At 37.8% G+C, this 19,971-nt stretch overlaps 1 protein-coding gene across 1 annotated transcript in view; it reads left to right on the top strand.

Moving 5' to 3' along the window:
• HYDIN (HYDIN axonemal central pair apparatus protein) overlaps positions 1 to 19,971 on the top strand; it is a 383,131-nt gene that overhangs the window by 12,811 nt on the left and 350,349 nt on the right. Inside the window, exon 2 of the mRNA XM_072817829.1 lies at positions 7,325 to 7,446. The gene's annotated coding sequence lies outside the window, so the exon portion shown is untranslated. The remainder of the gene's footprint in view (positions 1 to 7,324; positions 7,447 to 19,971) is intronic.

Below are 19,971 nucleotides of genomic sequence, written 5' to 3' on the forward strand. Positions count from 1 at the left end.
TTTGTAACCCCACAAATTTGTCATTTGAAAAATGAGTTCATTGAATTATGCAGATCTTGCAAATGTTTGATGCATTTGATATATATATGGTTCAAAAAATCATATTTTTATACATCTCTGCTGATCTCATCAGAAAATCTAAGTATGGAGAAGCTGTCAAATTCAAAGTGGTTGACAAAAATTTTCTAGTATTTTAATTTTTGTTTGAATGCTTGAATTTTCTCTTAGTGACAAATATTGTCAATTGCTTCCCTTGAAATGAGAGCTCCTCTTATTGAGGAAATACCTGTCGAATACCCAAGTCTATAACTATAAACTGTAACTATCAATTATATAATAACCATAGTTTGTCTCTCAGTTGTTCTTCCAAGTAAATGTAATGCTCCATGAAAAATATACTACTTCAGGGATCCCTGGGTGGCGCAGTGGTTTAGCGCCTGCCTTTGGCCCAGGGCGCGATCCTGGAGACCTGGGATCGAATCCCACGTCAGGCTCCCGGTGCATGGAGCCTGCTTCTCTCTCTGCCTATGTCACTGCCTCTCTCTCTCTGTGACTATCATAAATAAATAAATAAATAAAATTTATTAAAAAAAATATATACTACTTCAGTTTGTAACTGAATTGCACAGATGCTTTTCCTGGTGACAACAACCTTCCCACTGCAACAGAAGTGCTTTATACTTCCCATTTCTTCACCTAGAATATTAAAGGCATGTACTCACTTAATACATTTAATTATTTTTACTATTTCATAGGGTTGTGCAAAGGAGAAATAAATAACGTTTTGGTTTGGAACCACAGATGATCGTTTAAGAACTGGTGTCCTAGTATATTCCCATTATATCAGCTGCTGATTTTTAAAAGTTTATTATTTTTACTTATATCAATGAGATATTCCTATTTTTGAGGCTTTTAAAAAACATTAATAAATGTTCAGTTTTTCTACTGCTTAAAATCTGCGAAGATGAGTATATTTTTATCTTTAGTTCTACTAAAGTGATTCATTAATGGATTCCCAAATACTGAACCCCTCTTACATTTCTGCAATAAACAATGATAGATTTTGGGATTCTGTTTGCTACTATTTTATTTACAATTTTTGCATTGATATTAATAAATGAAATTAGTTTATAGTTGTATTTTATTGAGCAATGTTTGGTTTTGGAATCGATGTTAAATTTGCATTATAAAAATAATTTGGACATTTTTTCTTTCAATGCTCTGAGTTTAAGTAGCATTTACATCATCTGATCTTTACAGGTTTGGTAGACTTATTTGTGAAACTGGCTGAGCCTAGTGTCTTTTTGGCAGAGGAGCTCTTTTATGACTTTCTGTGTTTCTTTGTACGTAATTCACTTGTTTAGAATGTTGTTTATTTCATCTAGATTTTCTTTAAAACCTTTTTTATTTCATGAAGTTGTACAAAGTAGTCTCAGGATTAAAAAAAAAAAATCCTGTTTTGACCTTATTTCTTTTGTGTGCTTGTGTTTTCTCCTCTTTTAAAAATCAGGTTAATAGTTTCTGTTTTGTTGATTCGTTTTTAAAGAATCAGCTATTTTGGTTTACTTACTGTTTTTTTCCAATTCATCGATTTCTGCAGTATTTTTAAAAATTGAGGAATGATTGATATATAACATGATACTAGTTTCAGGTGGATAACCTAATGATTCAATATACATATATATTGTGAAATGATCACCATAATAAATTTAATTAACATTCATCACTGTACATAGTTATAATACTTTTCTTATGATGAGAAAGATCTACTTTCTTAGCAACTTTTATACATACTTTTGAATATAACACAGTATTATTAACTATATATATAAAATCACTGCCACTGGCAAACACCAATCTGTTCTCTGTATTCATGAACTCATTTAAAAAGTTTTTAAAACATATTTTGTGTATAAATGAGATCATATGGTATTTATCTTTTTCCGTCTGACTTACCTCACTTAGCATAAAGCCTTTAAGGTCCATCATGTTGTTGCAAATGTCAGATGTCCCTTTTTTTAAGTGACTGAATAATATTTCATCTTCTTTATTCATCCATCAGTGGACACTTAAGGCTATTTCCATGTTTTGGCTATTGTGAATAATGCGGCAGTGAACGTGGGAGTGCAGATATCTTTTTGAGTTAATATTTTCATTTCTTTCAGATAAAAACTCAAGTGGCTGGATCATACGGTATTTTATTTTTAATGTTTTGAGGAACTTCCATACTGTTTCATTGGAGTAAAACATAGAGGCTGCACCAATTTACATTCCCACAAACCCTATGAGGGTTCCTTTCCACATCTTTGCCAACACTTATTTCTTGTCTTTTTGATAATAGCCATTCTAACAGGTTTGAGGTAATGCCTCATTGTGGTTTTGACTTGCATTTCCCCAATGATAAAAGATGTTGAGCATCTTTTCATTTATCTGTTTGATATCTGTACATCTTCTTTGGAAAATGTCTGTTCAGATTCTCTGCCTATTTTTTAATTGGGTTGTTGTTTTGCTATTGAGTTGTAGGAGTTCTAATATATTTTGGATATTACCTCTTTATCAAATATATCATTTGTGAATATTTTTCTCCCAATCCATGAACATGGGATATCTTTCCATTTATTTGTGTCTTCTTTAATTCTTTCATCAGTGTCTTATAGTTTTCATTGTATAGGTCTTTTACCTCTTTGGTTAAATTTATTCCTAGGTTGATTTTTTAATTTTTTTGGAGATAGTTGAAAATGGGGTTGTTTTCTTAATTTTTCTTGTGATAGTTTATTAATGTATAGAAATAATAGATTTTTGTATATTGATTTGGTATCCTGCAATTGAAATACATTTTTTATTAGTTATAACAGTTTTTTTTGGCAGAGTCTTAATGTTTTCTGTATATAACATCATCTGCATATAGTGACAATTTTACTCCTTTCTTTCCAATTTGGATGACTTAAAAAAAAAACATTTTATTTGAGAGAGAGAGCATGAACAGGGGAGAGGAAGAAGTGGACTCCCCACTGAGCAGGGTGCCTGACTGATCCAGGACCCTATTATCATGACCAGAACTGAAGGCAGGGGCTTAACTGACTGAGCCACCCAGGCACCCCATGGATGACTTTTTTAAATTAAAAAAAAATTTTTTATGGAGGACTTTTATTTCTTTTTCTTGAGGTACTCTGGGTAGGACTTCTAATACTATGTTGCATAAAAGTGGTGAGAGTGGGCATCCTTGTTTTATTCCTGATCTTAGAGAAAAGATTTCAGTTTTTCATCATTGAGTATGATGTTAGCTGTGGGAGTGTTATTTATGGCCATTATTATGTTGAGGTATGTTTTCTCTCTACTCAATCTATTGAGAGTTTTCATCATAAATTGGTGTTGAATTTTGTCAAATACTTTTTCTATATCTGTTGAGATGATCATATGATTTTTTACCCTTCATCTTGTTTATGTAGTGTAAAACATTAATTGATTTGCAGATGTAGAACCATCCTTGCAGCTCTGGAATAAATCCCATTCGATCATAGTATGTGATTTTTTTTCACATATTGTTGAATTTGGTATGCTAATATTTTATTGGGGATTTTGCATCTATGTTCATGACAGATATTGGCCTGTAGTTTTCTTTCTTTCTATTTTTTTTAAGATTTTATTTATTTATTCATGAGAGACACACACACACACACAGAGGCAGAGACACAGGCAGAGGGAGAAGCAGGCTCCATGCAGGGAACCCGATGTGGGACCTGATCCCGGGACTCCAGGATCATATCCTATGCCAAAGGCAGGTGCTAAACTGCTGAGCCACCCAGGGATTCCCCTGGCCTGTAGTTTTCCTGTGTCATCCTTGTCTGGTTTTGGTATCAGGATAATGCTGGCCTTGTAAAATGAGTTTGGAAATGTTCCTTCCTCTTCTGTTTTTTGGAAGAGTTTGACAAGGCTTGGTATCAGTTCTTCTTTAAATATTTGTAGAATTTACCAGTGAAGATGTCTGGCCCTGGACTTTTGTTTGTTTGGTGGTTTTTATTACTGATTCAGTCTTCTTATGAGTAATCTGTCCAGATTTCCTTTTCTCTGATTACCTCTTGGTAGGTTGTATGTTTCTGGGATTTATTCATTTCTTCTAGGTTGTCCCATTTGTTGGTATGTTCATCATAGTCTCTTATGATCCTGTATATTTCTGTGGTATCAGCTGTAATGTCTCCTCTTCCATTTCTGATTTTATTTTCACCCTCTCTCTTTTTTTCTTGGTGAGTATTACTCAAGTTTTGTCAATTTATTTTTTAAGAACAACAACGCTTAGTTTCATTGATCTTTTTTTTGTCGTCCTTTTAGTCTACTTCATTTATTTCCACTCTGATCTTTGTTTTTTCTTTCTTTTACTAACTTTGGGCTTCGTTTTTTTTGTTTTGTTTTGTTTTGTTTTGTTCCTTGAGGCTTAAGATTAGGTTGTTTATTTGAGATTTTTCTTGTTTCTTGAGGTAGGCATTTACTGTATGAATTTCCCTCTTAGAATTGCTTTTGCTGTATTCTACAAGTTTTTGGTACATTGTATTTCCATTTTCCTTTGTTTCAGGGTATCTTTTGATTTCTTCTTTGACCCATTGGTTGCCAGTAGCATGTTGTTTAATTGATTTCTAGTTTCATACTACTGTGGTTGGCAAGAGATACTTGATCTGACTTCAGTCTTCTTAAATTTATTAAGACTTATTTTGTGGCTTTACATATGATCTGTCCTGGAGAAAGTTCCATGTTTGCTGGAGAAGAATGTGTATTTTGTTACTCATGCTTGGAATGATCTGTATATATCTCTTAAGTCCATGTGATTTAATGGGTTGTTTAAGGCCAATGTTTCCTTATTGATTTTCTGTGTGGTTTATCTATCCATTAATGAAAATAAAGTATTAAAGTCCCCTGCTGCTATTATATTGCTGTCTCTCTCTCCCTTTATGTCTGTTAATATTTGCTTTATATAATTAGGCACTCCTATGTTGGGGCCCCCCTGTGGCAGTGTAGATTAGTGACTGTAGTCAGGTCCATCTCTGAGACTACAGGCAATTCTGTGGGCCTTAACTGTCTACACGCACCTGGGTAACTGCAGTAGTTGGCCCTGGGTACATGCAAATCCATGGGGAGCAGCTCTGGGGCTTAGGCTGGCATCTTGCAACAGCACATAGCTGTTGAGGCTGAGGCTGGCAGTGTAGACTCTGGGCTTTGGTGGGGAGGGAGTATGGAGTGACTCAGGTAGCTGGTATCTGTGAACATGAAAGCCTGGAGGGTGAAAATCTCATTGGCAGAATCTGCAGGAGGTCTGCAGAGGCTGTGCTAGCTGTTGGATTCCTCAGCAGCAAACAATCTGCTGGGGTCTGTAATGAGATTCTCAGTGATGAAAGCCAGGGATGAGGTCTGTAGCATCTGTAAGGGCTGTTGAGGTACTTAGCCCTGAAGATATTTGTGGTCTTCTTCAGAACAGGCCACTAGGAAGCAGTTGCTCACACTGTGCAGCTGATACTGGTAGCCCCTGCCCTTGTTCCCTGTTCCTAGCCATTTCAAGATGTCTCAGGTTTCTGGCTTCTGGGTAGGGTGAAACTGAAGTGGGTTCTTCGTGCAGTGCTCCGAAAGGCTGGGGGAGCTTATTGCTCACCCCACTATCCTTTTACAAGTAAGGGGACCTTTCTTGGGCTGGGGAGTCCCCTCTGGGGACAGAATAGTGCCAGCCTAGGGAATGGGATGATGCAGGCAAAATATAACTTCTTCCTACTCTTTTTGTGTGGTTGTTCTCAGGTCTTTTGCTCTGTTATGATGCTGAAGAAGTTCCTCCTCCTCCTCCTCCTCCTCCTCCTCCTCCTCCTCCTCCTCCTCTTCCTCCTTCTTCCTTCTTCCTTCTTCTTCTTCTTCCTTCTTCTTCTTCTTCTTCTTCTTCTTCTTCTTCTTCTTCTTCTTCTTCTTCTTCTTCTTCTTCTTCCTTCTTCTTCTTCTTTCTTCTTTTTCCTCCTCCTCCTCCTCCTTTCTTCCTCTTCTTCTTCTTCTTCTTTCTTCTTCTTCTTCTTCTTCTTCTTTCTTCTTCTTTCTTCTTTTTTCTTTCTTCTTCTTCTTCTTCTTCTTCTTCTTCTTCTTCTTCTTCTTCTTCAAGATTTATTTGTTTATATGAGGGGAGAGGGGCAGAGGGAGATGAGAGAGAAAGAATCACCAGCAGATTCCCTGGCAAGCAGGGAGCCTGACACAGGGCTCGATCCCATAGCCCTGTTGATCATGACCTGAGCCAAAATCAAGAGTTGAATGCTTAACCAACTGTGGCACACAGACACTCCTCTTGCTGAAGCTTAAGTGGACTTCTGAACTCTCCCAGAGCTATTTTTTGTTCATGGATTAGTATCTACTTGTTTTTTTGTGGGGGAATGGAGGCTGGAGGCTCCTACTCCTCCTCCTTGATGATGTCACTCTCTCATTCAGTCCTTTAAAAATGTCATTCTACTGTCTTCTAGCTTGCATGTTTCTAACAAAATGGCTATTAAAATTCTTGTTTATTTCTCTTTAATAATTTCTCCTCCTTTGGCTGCCTTCAAGATTTTCTCTTTGTTATGTGTTTTCAGAAGTTGAATATATTTGTCTCTGGCTTGAATATTTATCTTGGTTGGTGGTTTGATCTGTAGTGTGATAAATGCCATTACTTTTGAAAATTCTTAGCCATTATCCCTTCAAATATTTATTCTACTCAATTCCCTGTCTTTTTTTCTTTCTGGAATTCTAATTGCATATCTGTTAGATCATTTGATATTGTCCTGTATCTCCTGGATGCTATATTTTCTTTTTATTTTTTACTCTTTTCTCTCTTTCAGTTTGGGTGTTTTCGAGTTCACTAATTCTTCCCTTAGTTCTGTTAAGTCTACTGATGAACCTGTCAGTGATGATCTGCATCTCTAACATTGTGTTTTTTATTTCCAGCATCTTCATTTGATTTTTTCTTAGTTATCATCTCTCTGCTGAAATTGCTCATATGACAATGAGTGTTGTTTAGTTTTTCCATTTGACATATTTTCATAGTTATTAAAAACTTTTTTAAAAGATTTTATTTTTTAAGTAATCTCTACACCCAATGTGGAGCTTGAACTTACAACCTGAGATCAAAAGGAGCACGCTCCACTGACTAAGCCAGCCAGGCGCCCCTGTAGTTATTGTAAATTAAACGTTAATAGCTCCAGCATCTGTGTTATATATGGGTTTGGTTCTGTTGATTGTTTTGTCTCTTGGCATTACAAAGTTATTTCCTCTGATTTTTTTTTTTTTTATACCACATCACCAGTGATTTTTTTTGTTTTTGTTTTTATAGGGGAGTTAGAGAAGAAGAATCTGGGCTGGGCTCCATGGCCTTCCTGCAGCAGCTGCACTTCCTCACCCTTAAGCCTGTACCCTGAGAGATGCTTTCTCAAGGGCTCTTGCCATCATTTTTTTGTGAGTATCTATTGGCATCTGTAGAGGAAGAAGCCTGCAAGTGGTATTAACTCCCCTTATATCTGTAGCTTTTATTGCTCCATGTTGTGCTTCCAGCCAATACTTAGCTTCCACTATTTTGTTAACAATTCCAGTGAATATTTCTTCCCAGTGTTCACCTGCTCCAAGTAAACAAGTGCTTGCATTCAGTGTCTCCCTGTAGGCATTTGTCTCAACCCAGATTTAGGACTACTTGGCATTTTCTCAACTTCAACTCTGATGGTTCCAGAAAAGTTATTCACTTGTGGTATGTTCAACTTTTTTTTTTTTCTTTTAATTGTCAGGGTGGGAGGGACATTCTTTCTAGCTCTTTTCCTGCTCTCTATACCCGAGTAGAAACCAGAAACTGGATCTTCCCTTTTATTCCTGATATCACTACTGGTAGGGTGACTATTTGTCCTGGCTTATACCAGTATAATTATTAATAGCATCCCCCTTTCACTCAAGAGTTTTTCTGTTTGAATGATAAATGATCATCCTGTCCTCAAAAATATTACATAAATAAGGTTTCACCAGGAGCATTTGTTTTTTTTTAATAAATTAATTTTTTATTGGTGTTCAATTTACCAACATACAGAATAACACCCAGTGCTCATCCCATCAAGTGCCCCCCTCAGTGCCCATCACCCATTCACCCCCACCCCCCGCCCTCCTCCCCTTCCACCACCCTAGTTCGTTTCTCAGAGTTAGGAGTCTTTATGTTCTGTCACCAGGAGCATTTGTTAAGTCTGGATGGATTTGTTTATCCTGGATAAAACTAAAATATTGATTATTTTGGTGATATTCACAAGGACTCAAGCAGAAATTAATTAATGAAAGACACATCAACCAAATCCAATGTGTAAACTTTGCGTCTTGTTTCACTCCAAAAGGAGTTTCGTTAGGCAATCAGGGATATTAGAACATGGGCTAGATATTAGAAGTGTTAAAGACTTATTGTGACTTTGTTAAGTATTATAATGATATTATAGGTATGTTTTCAAAAAATCTCATTTTTCAGAGAAAAATTCTGATGGCATTTCAAGGTGAAATGGCATGACTGTGGGAATTTCTTTTAAAACTCAAAAACAGAGATGACTGGGTGGCTCAGCGGTTAAGCATCCACCTTCAGCCCAGGATGTGATCCTGGGGTCCCAGGATTGAGTCCCGCATCAGGCTCCCTATATGGAGCCCGCTTCTATCTCTATGTCTCTGCCTCTCTCTCATGAATAAATAAATGAAATCTTAAAAAAATACTCAAAAACAAAAACAAAAAAGGTGAAGAGATATGTAATAGATAAAAACAAGAATTACAAAATGGTAATTACTGAAGTTAGGTGATATGTATATGGGGGTGCATTTTTTTATTATCTCATCTTTTTCTTATTTTTACAAATTTCCATAATAAAAACTTTAAAAAGAGACAAGGATATTATCAGGAACCTAGTTTTTTGTTTTGTTTTGTTTTTTAAAATTATCCTACAGTTTAAACTGGTAAAGGTGAATTTCTTCTTGTGGCCAGTCAGAAGCCAGGTAGGCATGCCTCAAAGTTCTTTTGAAAACGTTCTGTGCTTCTGTAACTATTTAGCAAAACAGATAATAGGTGCTATGCTACATATAGGGAGAACAAAAAAGAGGTGAAATACCATGGTTTCCATGCAGTTCAGTCTTGCAGTTTCCTGGACCAGGAGGAGGGTGGGAACTTTGCAGATGTCTTTTTAATGCTGACTCCATTTAGTTTCTACTTTGTGAAGACTTACATTAGAAGGGATTCAGTCTTTTTTTTGTTTTTGTTTTTTTTTTGGTGTAAATGTCTGTTAGATGTGCAAACTTACATTAGAAGGGGAGAGGTAACACGGCTATAAGCTCCATGAGGGCAAGTTCACTGCTTTTAGAAGTGAGTGGCAAACTGAATACCATTACTGGCACATAAAAGACATTAAATAAATATTGGATGAAGAAATGAATGAATAAAAATCACATCCGCTTCTCACCACATAAAAGGAACCCAATAAATATTGTATTTTTGAATTGAATTGTGAGTGACATGATTAAAAAGAGAATTTTAGAGTTTATATCCATTAAGTGCTGGACCTCTTCAGAGTCTTTGAAAGATGCTTAGATGAGCAGAATCAGCCAATGCGGTATCTGTGCACAGGCAAGGGAAGCCAGTGAAGTGTAATTTCATTTAAAACTAAAAGAACAATATACAGTTACATACATGTCACCTTGCTGTCAAATATATTCACGGAAATGATTAGGAGAGGACGGTGATTCTCCCCTCTAAAAGTCCTTATGCTATATAGCTCTGTGAGGAAATTGAGAGACTTTGTAATATCCTGTCCACAAAAAATTGAAATGACAGGTATCCTTAAAGATAGAGGTGTAATTAATCATGGTCTTCTTGTTTTGATGAGCATGCAAGAGTGACAAGTTAATAATAAATCTCCAGCTCATCCAAGGAAGGTGGCTAAGGAGGTGCTATGGTTTAATTTACATCTTTGGAAGCACCGAAGATTTAATAATCTCCCTGCCTCATACATCAAATTAACACCCCCAAGGCAGAAAAGCAAAACATTTTTAACTGTTAATCTGAGGAGCAATAAAATCCTGTCTAAGGTCACAAATAAATTGAGTTTCTGGTGGTTTCAATGGACCCCTAGTGTGTGTGATTTATTCAGATTCTGAAGCTACTCATGACTCCAGGGAACCTTGGCTGCAAAAGCAGCAAGCTGGGAGCACCATGGGGATTGCCAGTGTAATCAGAAGGTCTTGACTGAGGGCAGTGACTGATTTTACCTTAGGTCTACCCAATTTATTTTACTTTCTATGTCAACTACACATAGATTATGGAATACTGAATTTGAGATTCAGTTGTAAATGGTTGCTTTTAGTCGGGATTGTAACCATTTTTATACTTATGTAGTACTTGTTCTTAAAAGATCAAAAGGTGTTTTGAAGTTTTTACTTTCAAAGTATAGGATTTTAACTTGGCTAGAGATGTAGAGGGGAGTAACCCTTCATGGCATGGTGAGCCATTCGCAAAATCTAAGCAATGTTTAGATATCCAGCTCTTCATTTCTTAAGCAGCTGAGCTATGAGGTGTATTGAATTTATTAATTTGGGATTGATATTTTCTTCCTTGTTTTAAGAATGGGCTGTGAGGGTCTCAGAAAGAGGAAGATAGAGCTTGTGGATTTGCAGTATGCATGTGTGTATTCATTGCTCCTGTTTGTCAAATAATTTAAGGAATTAGATTATAAAATATGATCTCAGCTCATCTTTTTACTGATGCTGCTTATAATTTCAACTGAATCATTTTTGATATTTAAGGCACAATTATAGGAAATAGAAAAAGGAGCCTAAGTTGATGATCTAAAAATAGCTTCCTCCTATGTCCCTCCAGCGCTTCCCCCCCCCCCCCCCCGCCCGCCCCTATGGCTCTAAATCACAGCTGTAAATTACAGTTGCATTTTGTCATGTCTTCCAAGGGTACGCTTAGTGACATAGAATGAGCTTCAGATTATTACTAGTACATTCATCCATTCAGCTTAGTAATGAGGAAAACATACTACCGCAGATACACCTGGGCTGCTTCTGTCTCCTCTCTGAAGAAGGCTTGATTCTCCCTGTTAGGAGTTCAGGTGGGCCACATGGGAGATACCCTGGAGGAAAATTTCTTCCTCCTTCAGTAATTAGCAAATATCTCTTGACTGCCTTAGGTCTTGGGGATATAAAGACCATACGAGGACAGAGGCAAAGAGCACTCTGTCAGTTTCTTATTGCTGTCATTAACAAGTGTTCATAAATTTCGTGACTTAAAACAAGAGACTTACTGTCTTCCTGTTCTGAAGTTCAGAAGTCTAAAATCAAGTCTAAAATTGGCGGTTTGAGTTTCTTCTTGAGGCTCTGGGGAGAATCTATTTCCTTAACTTTTCCAGCTTCTAGAGGTTGCCTGCATTCCTTGGCTCATGGCCCCTTCCTTAAATCACTTCAGCTACTACTTCTGTTGTTACATCTGCTGCTCCTCAATACGATCTCCTACTTCCCTCTTACCAGGATTCTTGTGATTACATTGAGCCCATCTGGGTAATCCAAGATAATCGCCTCACTTCAAAACCCTTAATTCAATCACGTCTATAAAGTTTCATTTTCCATATACAGAAATATCCACAAATTCCAGGAATTAGGATGTGGACATCTTTGCAGAGGCCATTATTTAGCACAGAATTTGGCATTGGCCAGCTCTGCCACTCAACATGACCATTAAGTAAGTTTCTTAATCTTTCTGAATCTCAATCTTTTTATCTGGGCAGTGGAATAAACAATACCGATCTCATAGGGTCATGTTAAGGATGAAATGCCTGAAAACAGCACCATGTCTGACACATATTACTAGTTTAGTGAAAGAGAAGTTAATGAATTATTATTCTTACAATTAACTCATGCAAGGGCATAGTCTCACCTTTTTGAGGAGTTCTGAGTCTAGTGGAAAAGATAAACAGGTAAATAATTATAACAGTGTGATGCAATGTTTTCCTTAAGCTATGTTTGTCTCATGCTCCAAGAATCAATCCTTTGGGCATGACTTCAATCAGTCTTTTATAGACGGTCACCTAATCTTGAGTTTTGATGTGAAGGAAGGCAAAATATAGAAGGTTGTCTGAAGCTGTTACTGACATGAAATGTTAGGTCCGGGAAGGTTGTGTGGTTCTTTGTTTTAGTCTTTTTGATGAGGTCATGTTTTTTCTAAGAAAAAGTTAGTTCTTAGTATTAAGATATTATGTTAACTCTCTTGGCCTTAGGGTTTATGCCTTTTAACAAGTTAGGACCTTGAGGGGCTTAAGGCTGTGTCATATGGTAAAAGGAAAGACGATTGTGCAGGTCTGTAAGAGAAAGTTGAAAGTCCTTCTGTTCATTTCTCTTCTGCCCTCCTCCTCTTGTTACTGACCTTCACTCCCCCATCCCCCAGGCAAAAGAGTGCTGATCTGATTGGAAACATTCCAGGGTTCTAGTTGGCCAAGTTGGCTAGAGACTCTAGAATCCCTGTGTATGAAAATATGGGTGCTCCGGGTGGGGTATCACTCATGTGTCTCTCTCATCTATGCTGCTTGAGTGGTGAGGACCAACGTCTACTCTTTTCCTTCTGTGTATGTCCTTTCTCTGTGGATCAGCTGGGCTGAACATACCTGCTCTCCCTGTCTGTTTTGTTTCTTAATTCTGTTCTCTTACTTGACCTTTCAGCATCATGGGATGCAAACTCTTCATTTGGCTTCTGGAACACTGCTTTCTTCTGTTTTCTTCCTACTCATGTCTACTCCTTCTCAGTTATCTCTGCTGGTCTTCCTCATTATCCTGACTTCATATTCTAATTTGCCAATCTCAGTCCCAACACTTCTTCTCTTTTCTACCATGGATATCCCACCCTTTATGGATTTAAATATTGTCAATATGTTGATACTTGCATATATTGTAGTAGTTTTCCATTACTACTATAATAAATGACCACAAATTTAGTGGCTTCAAACAACACTGATTTATTGTCTTATAGTTCCTTAGGTTAGAAGTTTTGACAGTCTTACTGGGCTAAAATAACCTGTCATCAGGGCCACATTGCTTTCTGGAGGCTGTAGTGGACGATCCATTTCTTCGCCTTTTGCAGCTTCTAGAGGCTTTCTACGTGCCTTAGTTTGTGGTTTTCTTCCTGTGTCTTCAAAGTCATCAATGTCTTATCTTTTGAACCCTCTTCTTTTGTCAGCTCTCCTTTTCACCATAGCCAAGAGAAGTTCTCTGCTTTTAAGGACCTATCTGATTCGACTGGGCTCAGTCATATAATCCAGGATAATCACTCCATCTCAAAGTGCATACCTTTAGTCACATCTGTGAAGTCTTTTCTTTTTTCTCCATGGGAGGTAATATATTCACAAGTTCTGAGCATTAGGTCATGGACATCTTTGGGAGACATTGTTCTGCATACCACAATACCCATAAATATGTCTCTGGCCTAGACCATTCTCCCAAACTCCAGAACCAAGTATTCAACTACCTAGTTGACTTCTCCATTTGGCTGTTCATTAGACACCTAGTTTGTCCAAAACTGAGCTCCTGAGCAACTTCCTGCAAACCTGCTTCTTTTGTAGTCGTTGTCTTATCAGTTGATGGAATTACCCCTTTAGTTGCTGAGGTCAAAAGCTAAGGATGATTTTTGACTTTGCTCTCTTTCTCTCTCATATCTTATCTATGGTACTTCAGGAAAATCCTGGTGGCTCTACTTTTAAAGCTATCCATAATGTGGCCACTTTCCCCCTCCCTTCCTGCTATCACCTTTGTCATAGCCACTAGCTTCTTCCCTGTAGGTCATTGCAGTAGCTTTCTCACTGGTCTCTCTGTGTCTGTACTTACTCCCCCTTGTTCTGTACTTAACACAGCAGCCAGAGCCATCCTGTTATTAAAATGCAAGTTGGATAAAGTCATTCCTCTTCACAAAAAAAATCACCAATGGTGTCCCACATAATTTAGAATAAAAAGCCCAAGTCCTTTGAATGGCCTGCAGTGGTGCTCTGTCCCCTCTGCCCTTCACATTACTCCTTTGACCTCTTCTCCTCTTTTCACTTTGCCAGTTCCACTCCAGCCACAGCAGCTTCCTTACTATTTTCACAAATACTCAAAGCATATTTGTACCTCAGGATTTTCACACAAGTTGTTTCCTCTGCCTGAAATCTCTTGCTTCAGAAAAGCATGTGGCTTGTTCTCTCGCCTCCAGGTGTTTGCTCAGATGCCATCTTCTCAGTGGGGTTCACCCTGAAACCATTTATATAACATTGTATCTCAATCAAGGTTTCCCGCTTGTGTGTGTGTGTGTGTGTGTGTGTGTGTGTGTGTGTGTGTGTTTGTTCTGTAGTGCACTTATTTACCTTGTTGTAGTCTGTTTCCTCCCCCTTGGAAGTAGGCTCCGCCAAGGCAGGAGTATATCCCTGTAGTGTTCACTGTTGTACTGTCATTGCCAAGAATGGCGTTTAGCCCATGATAGGTACTCAGTGAAATTGGTTGCATGGATGCATGAGTTCCCTCTGGCATTGGTGAGCGGTTTTTGGGTTAGCCTTCCTCACATCAGAAAAAAGATAGAATTTGAATGTTAGGAGACTAGAGTGAATAATATAACATTGGGAGCTCTAACTTTAGGATGAGATGCTTACCACTTGTAAATGTTTTTATCAGAGAAATAAACAATTTTAAATAAAACATGTTAACTTCTAGATCTCTTAGTGCCCAGGATGAGAAAAGGTATCGTAAATTTAATCATCTCCTCCAACAACACTCAATTTGTTCTCTGTCATTAAAAGTTTCTTATGGTTTGCCTCCCCCTCTTTTTTTTTTCCTTCCTTCCCCTACGTTCACCTGTTTTGTGAACATGTTCATGTTCATGTGTTCCCATATATGAGTGAGATCATATGGTATTTGTCTTCTCTAACTGACTTATTTCACTTAGCATAATACTCTTTAGTTCCATTCATGTCATTGCAAATGACCAAGATTTCATTCTTTTTTATGGCTGAATGATATTCCATTTGTGTGTGTGTGTGTGTGTGTGTGTGTGTGTAGAGAGAGAGAGTAAAAAGTGAATATATATATATCCATTCAGCAGTTGATGGACACGAAGGTGGTTCAGTATTCACAAATCAATCAATGTGACATACCACATTAGTAAAAGAAAGGATAAGGACCATATGATCTGGTCAATAGTTGCAGAAAAAGTATTTTTAAAAATTGTGTAATTTTAAAATTTTGAAGTAATCTCAAATTTACCAGAATTTCAAGGATAGCTACCTTTCTCCCAAGCCATTTGAAAGGAAGTTACCAACCTGATGCCCCATCAACCCTGGATACTAATACCTGAAATATTTTGCATTTCCTATGAATAAGGACACTGTCTTAGATAACCATGACACAGTCATCAAATTTAAGAAATTAACATTGATGTCCAGTTTTACTAATAACATCCTTTGTAGCAGGAGTCCTTCCTTTTGTACCTTTGTGTCAAGTGGTATCTGATTTTGATTTGTCCCATTACTGATGATGTTCATTTCGATTAGTTGATTAAGGTAGAGTCTATCAGACTTCGTCACTGTGAAGTTACTCTTTTCCCTTTATAATTAAAAAGTATTTTATGAGGAGGCACTTTGGAAATATTTAAATATCCTGTTCTTTGTCAAACATTTATTTTATTCATTTATTTATGTCAGCAAATTAATGGATTTTTGTTTTATTTAATGGGTTATAGTCTGTTACAGTAATTATTTTGATACTCAGATTAGAAATGAAGGAGCCCCACTGATCTGTCCCATCATTCTTTGAGTACTTCTTTTGTTCCTGGCACAAGATGTCTCAAGTGCATCTTGTACTTTCCTTACTCTAACTCTTGGGTCAGCCATTTCTCCCTGGTTCCTTTTAGTGGGGAATAGTTCTTAAGAGACCAAGATCAGATTTTGGGTGTCATGCCCCCAGCCCCTCTCACCCTAGCCCCTCATTCCCTAGCTAGGGAATATGTGTGTGTGTATGTATGTGTATGTCATGCAATGTGTGGATCTTGTTTGTATTTAGATTCAGATGAACTAATTGTAGAAAGACATTTTAAGATAATTGAGGAAACTTTATAGAAACTGGGAGTTAGATGATATAAGGGACTTGTTAATTTTGTTATATGGGATAAAGACCTTGTGATTATGTTAAAAAAAAAAGATCTTTAGGGGTGCCCAAGTGGCACAGTTAGTTAAATCTGACTCTTGGTTTTGGCTCAGATCATGATCTCAGGGTCGTGAAATCAAGCCCTATGTTGGGCTCTGTGCTCAGCAGGGTGTCTGCTTGGGATGCATGCTCTCTCACTCTCTCTCTCCTTCTGCCCCTCCCCCATGCTCTTTATCTCTCAAATAAATAATCTTTTTAATAAAAGATTTTGATCTGAGAGAGGCAACTGACATACTTAAAAGTGAACTCTCTCTTCAAAGTGGTTAAATGAGATAATATAGATAGAAAGGACTATGTAAATAATTTATTGTTCCATATATATGTATATACTCATGTATATATACACTGTATGCATATACATATATGTACAGAGACATATATACAATAACTTGGTGTATAAAGTGTCTGGAATCTTAGCCCCCCTATATCCAAAGTCTAGAGCTCATGTAATCCAAAAGCTTCCTGTTAAACTAATGTTGTATCACAAGCCCTGTTTGTTTTATAAGACCCAGAAAGGTTTTGACTGTGTCTAGAGAAGAAGACTTGTTTCCTGACCCCTAGTTTGGTGCATTGTATACATCTTATTCCAAAGATAGAACTGATCATTTGAGACATCATAAGGTACTCATGGCTTTGGTTCAGCATTTGTGACATTAAACAGTTATTTAGGTCTAAATGCAAAACCTGTCTTTCGTCATCTTGTCTGTGAACTGTCACAGGTATGACAGGAAGGATTGACACCAGACATAAGTGCTTCTATCCTTCACTGGGTAGGGGAGCTGACCTCTAACCCCCACAGCTGGTCCCTGCTGGAAATGGTCCTAGTTCCTGTATGCTCTTTGACATCCTCAGCAGCTGTAACAGCAAGCAATTTAGTGTAAAATCATCCATCCATGAATCTCTTTGTTAGTGGACATTTCAGACACTTGTGTCTGACTATAAATGAGATGGGAAGTAGCATGACTCTTGATCGTCACAGGCATTTCCCACCGAGGTTGTCCTGCCTACTCAAGCAGTGACCACGGGAGGCTCTAGAGCCCAGAGAAGAGGAGTGACAGCGGTAGGAACACAGTCTATAGGTTATACACAACTTCTTCACTATTGGAAGCAATGCTACCCTTTATCTCTCACTCTAGGAAACATATCAAAATGAATGAGAGGGCTAACCTCCAGTCAGTCCTCTTTAACCAGGAAATTAAGTAGATTACTCAAAAATGTAAATACTTGGAACATTGCTAACAAATAGCATTAGGATATCATGGTTCTGAGCTACTGCTCTAGTGGAATAATTTTAGTAAAAAAAAATTAGAAATGTAAAACAATGTCTACACACTTAAGCAGAATTGTCCAGAGGCCTGCCTCTTGCAAAGCTGAAAAATCCCTTGGAAATCTTCAGCTTCACACTTAATTACCACCTCCTTTGGCTGTTTCTCTTTTACTGCTTTTTTCTCCTCTTCCTGTGATTTTCCTTCTCACTGCCAAACACACTTTCTCTTCCAGACATCATCTGTTTTCAGAATACATTTGCATTTCCTCTTTCCTTCCCAAAGTGGCCCTATGTTAGGCCTGTATTTCCCTCTCAGTGGACTGCTTCTATGTCACCACATGGACTGGTGGGAAGGAAAGTCATGGCTTGTAGAATTGAAATATAACCAGGAACCCAACAGGGACATTTTTGTATGTTCCATGTCCTGGTGTACCAACCCTCTCAAGGACCTTGGGGTCCAGGTATTAGTTTAGGGTATGTCTTTAAAATATCTTTTGTTTGTTATAAAACTTCAAAGAATTTCAAAGTGTAAAAAGGAGACAGTGAAAGCCATTCTCTCTAACACCAGTCACATTCCTCAAAGGGACATGAGCTCCTCAGCCACACACAGTGACCACTATCAATAGTTCTAGCCTTTATGCTCTGAGTGTATTGAAATGGGAACTATGAATATATGAGATTTAAAACAAATTTGATCGTGCTCTATATATTATTTGCAGTTTATTATTTTACATAAATGTCATGGGCATCTTTTCATATCAATACACATAAAATTTGTCATTACATATCACAACTGGCATTCCAAAGTAAAATGTGCCATAGTTTATTTACTCGGCCCATCACTAATCTATATTTTTTTCAAATTTCTCATTATTACCAGTGTCTAACATGTTTATCTTTGTGCTCATGCAGCGGTGTTTGTAGGATAGTTGGAATTGCTTCATCAGAGAGTATGTACATTTTAAACATTGGTAGATACCGTCCTAAACTTTATATGTAAGCACCAATAGAAACATTTTCTCCCCTCAATTCTCAGATAATGATTTGTAAAGGATAAAGTATGTTACCAAGTAATATATATTGTAAACAGTACTCTACTTATTTAACAGTCACAGACATGCTAGAAGGAGGTGGTGATCTCCAATTTACAGATGAAGAAATGAGAGTTCATTGAGATTAAGTGATTTGCCTTAAGTAATACCCTTGGAATTGGCTGAGCTGAAGCTAAGTACCTCTTATCTCCAAGCCTGAAATGCCTACACTTTGTCCTCTACCCCTTTGGCTTCTTGCAGAGGAGCTCTGAAACTTCCAGTGATGGACTGACTGAGCATAGGTCAGGGAGAGGGAGTGTGGTGGGATTACAGGCCAGCCAGCTTCATGCTGGTGTGTAATACCTGTGCACATACAGACATTTACTCCCTTAGGAATCTCATCTGGTCACAGCTTTATCTGTGGTCAGTGACTCCCAAACTTCTATTTCAATGTAGCATGCTCTCCTTAACGTACCCAGCTCTGGTTCTTGCTTCCTCAGCCTGGCGCAACTGCAGCCCGTACCAACTCAGCTGTAACTTCTGCACCATTTCAGTTTTTCAGGCCCAGGTCCTTGATTCCTCTTTCACACCCTCATTCACAGGGACTGTGGCCAAAGGCCTTAGTGAGACTCCTGACCAGGTTTGGAATTAAAATCCAGGCATGTCTTGTTCTAAAACACACCTCGATTATACTGCTCTATTCTAATCCTATTAGCCTGAAAGGTAATTCTGATCTGATTCTTGGAATTTGCACTCTAATTTAGGAGACCGTGGACTGAGTGAATGTTTGGAGATGAGATCATATTCTTTTTTTTTTTTTAATTTTATTTATTTATTCATGAAAGACACAGAGAGAGAGGCAGAGACACAGGCAGAGGAAGAAGCAGGCTCCATGCAGGGAGCCCAATGTGAGACTCAATCCTGGGACTCCAGGACCATGCCCTGGGCAGGCGCTAAACCGCTGAGCCACCCAGGGATCCCCAAGATCACATTTTTTTTTCTATTTCTTCAGGTCTTCTTTATTTTTTTATTTTTATTTTTTTACAAATTAATTTTTTATTGGTGTTCAATTTGCCAACATATAGAATAACAGCCAGTGCTCATCCATCAAGTGCCCCCCTCATGCCTGTCATCCAGTCACCCCCACCCCCCACCCACCTCCCTTTCCACCACCCCTTGTTCGTTTCCCAGAGTTAGGAGTCTCTCCTGTTTGGTCTCCCTTTCTGATATTTCCCACTCATTTTTCTCCTTTCCTCTTTATTCCCTTTTACTATTTTTTATATTCCCCAAATGAATGAGAACATATAATGTTTGTCCTTCTCTGATTGACTTACTTCACTCAGCATAATACCCTCCAGTTCCATCCACGTTGAAGCAAATGGTGGGTATTTGTCGTTTCTAATGGCTGAGGAATATTCCATTGTATACATAAACCACAGCTTCTTTATTCATCTTTCGATGGAC

This window comes from Canis lupus, chromosome 3 (genome assembly GCF_048164855.1).
Source record: "Canis lupus baileyi chromosome 3, mCanLup2.hap1, whole genome shotgun sequence".
Taxonomy (NCBI): Eukaryota; Metazoa; Chordata; class Mammalia; order Carnivora; family Canidae; genus Canis; species Canis lupus.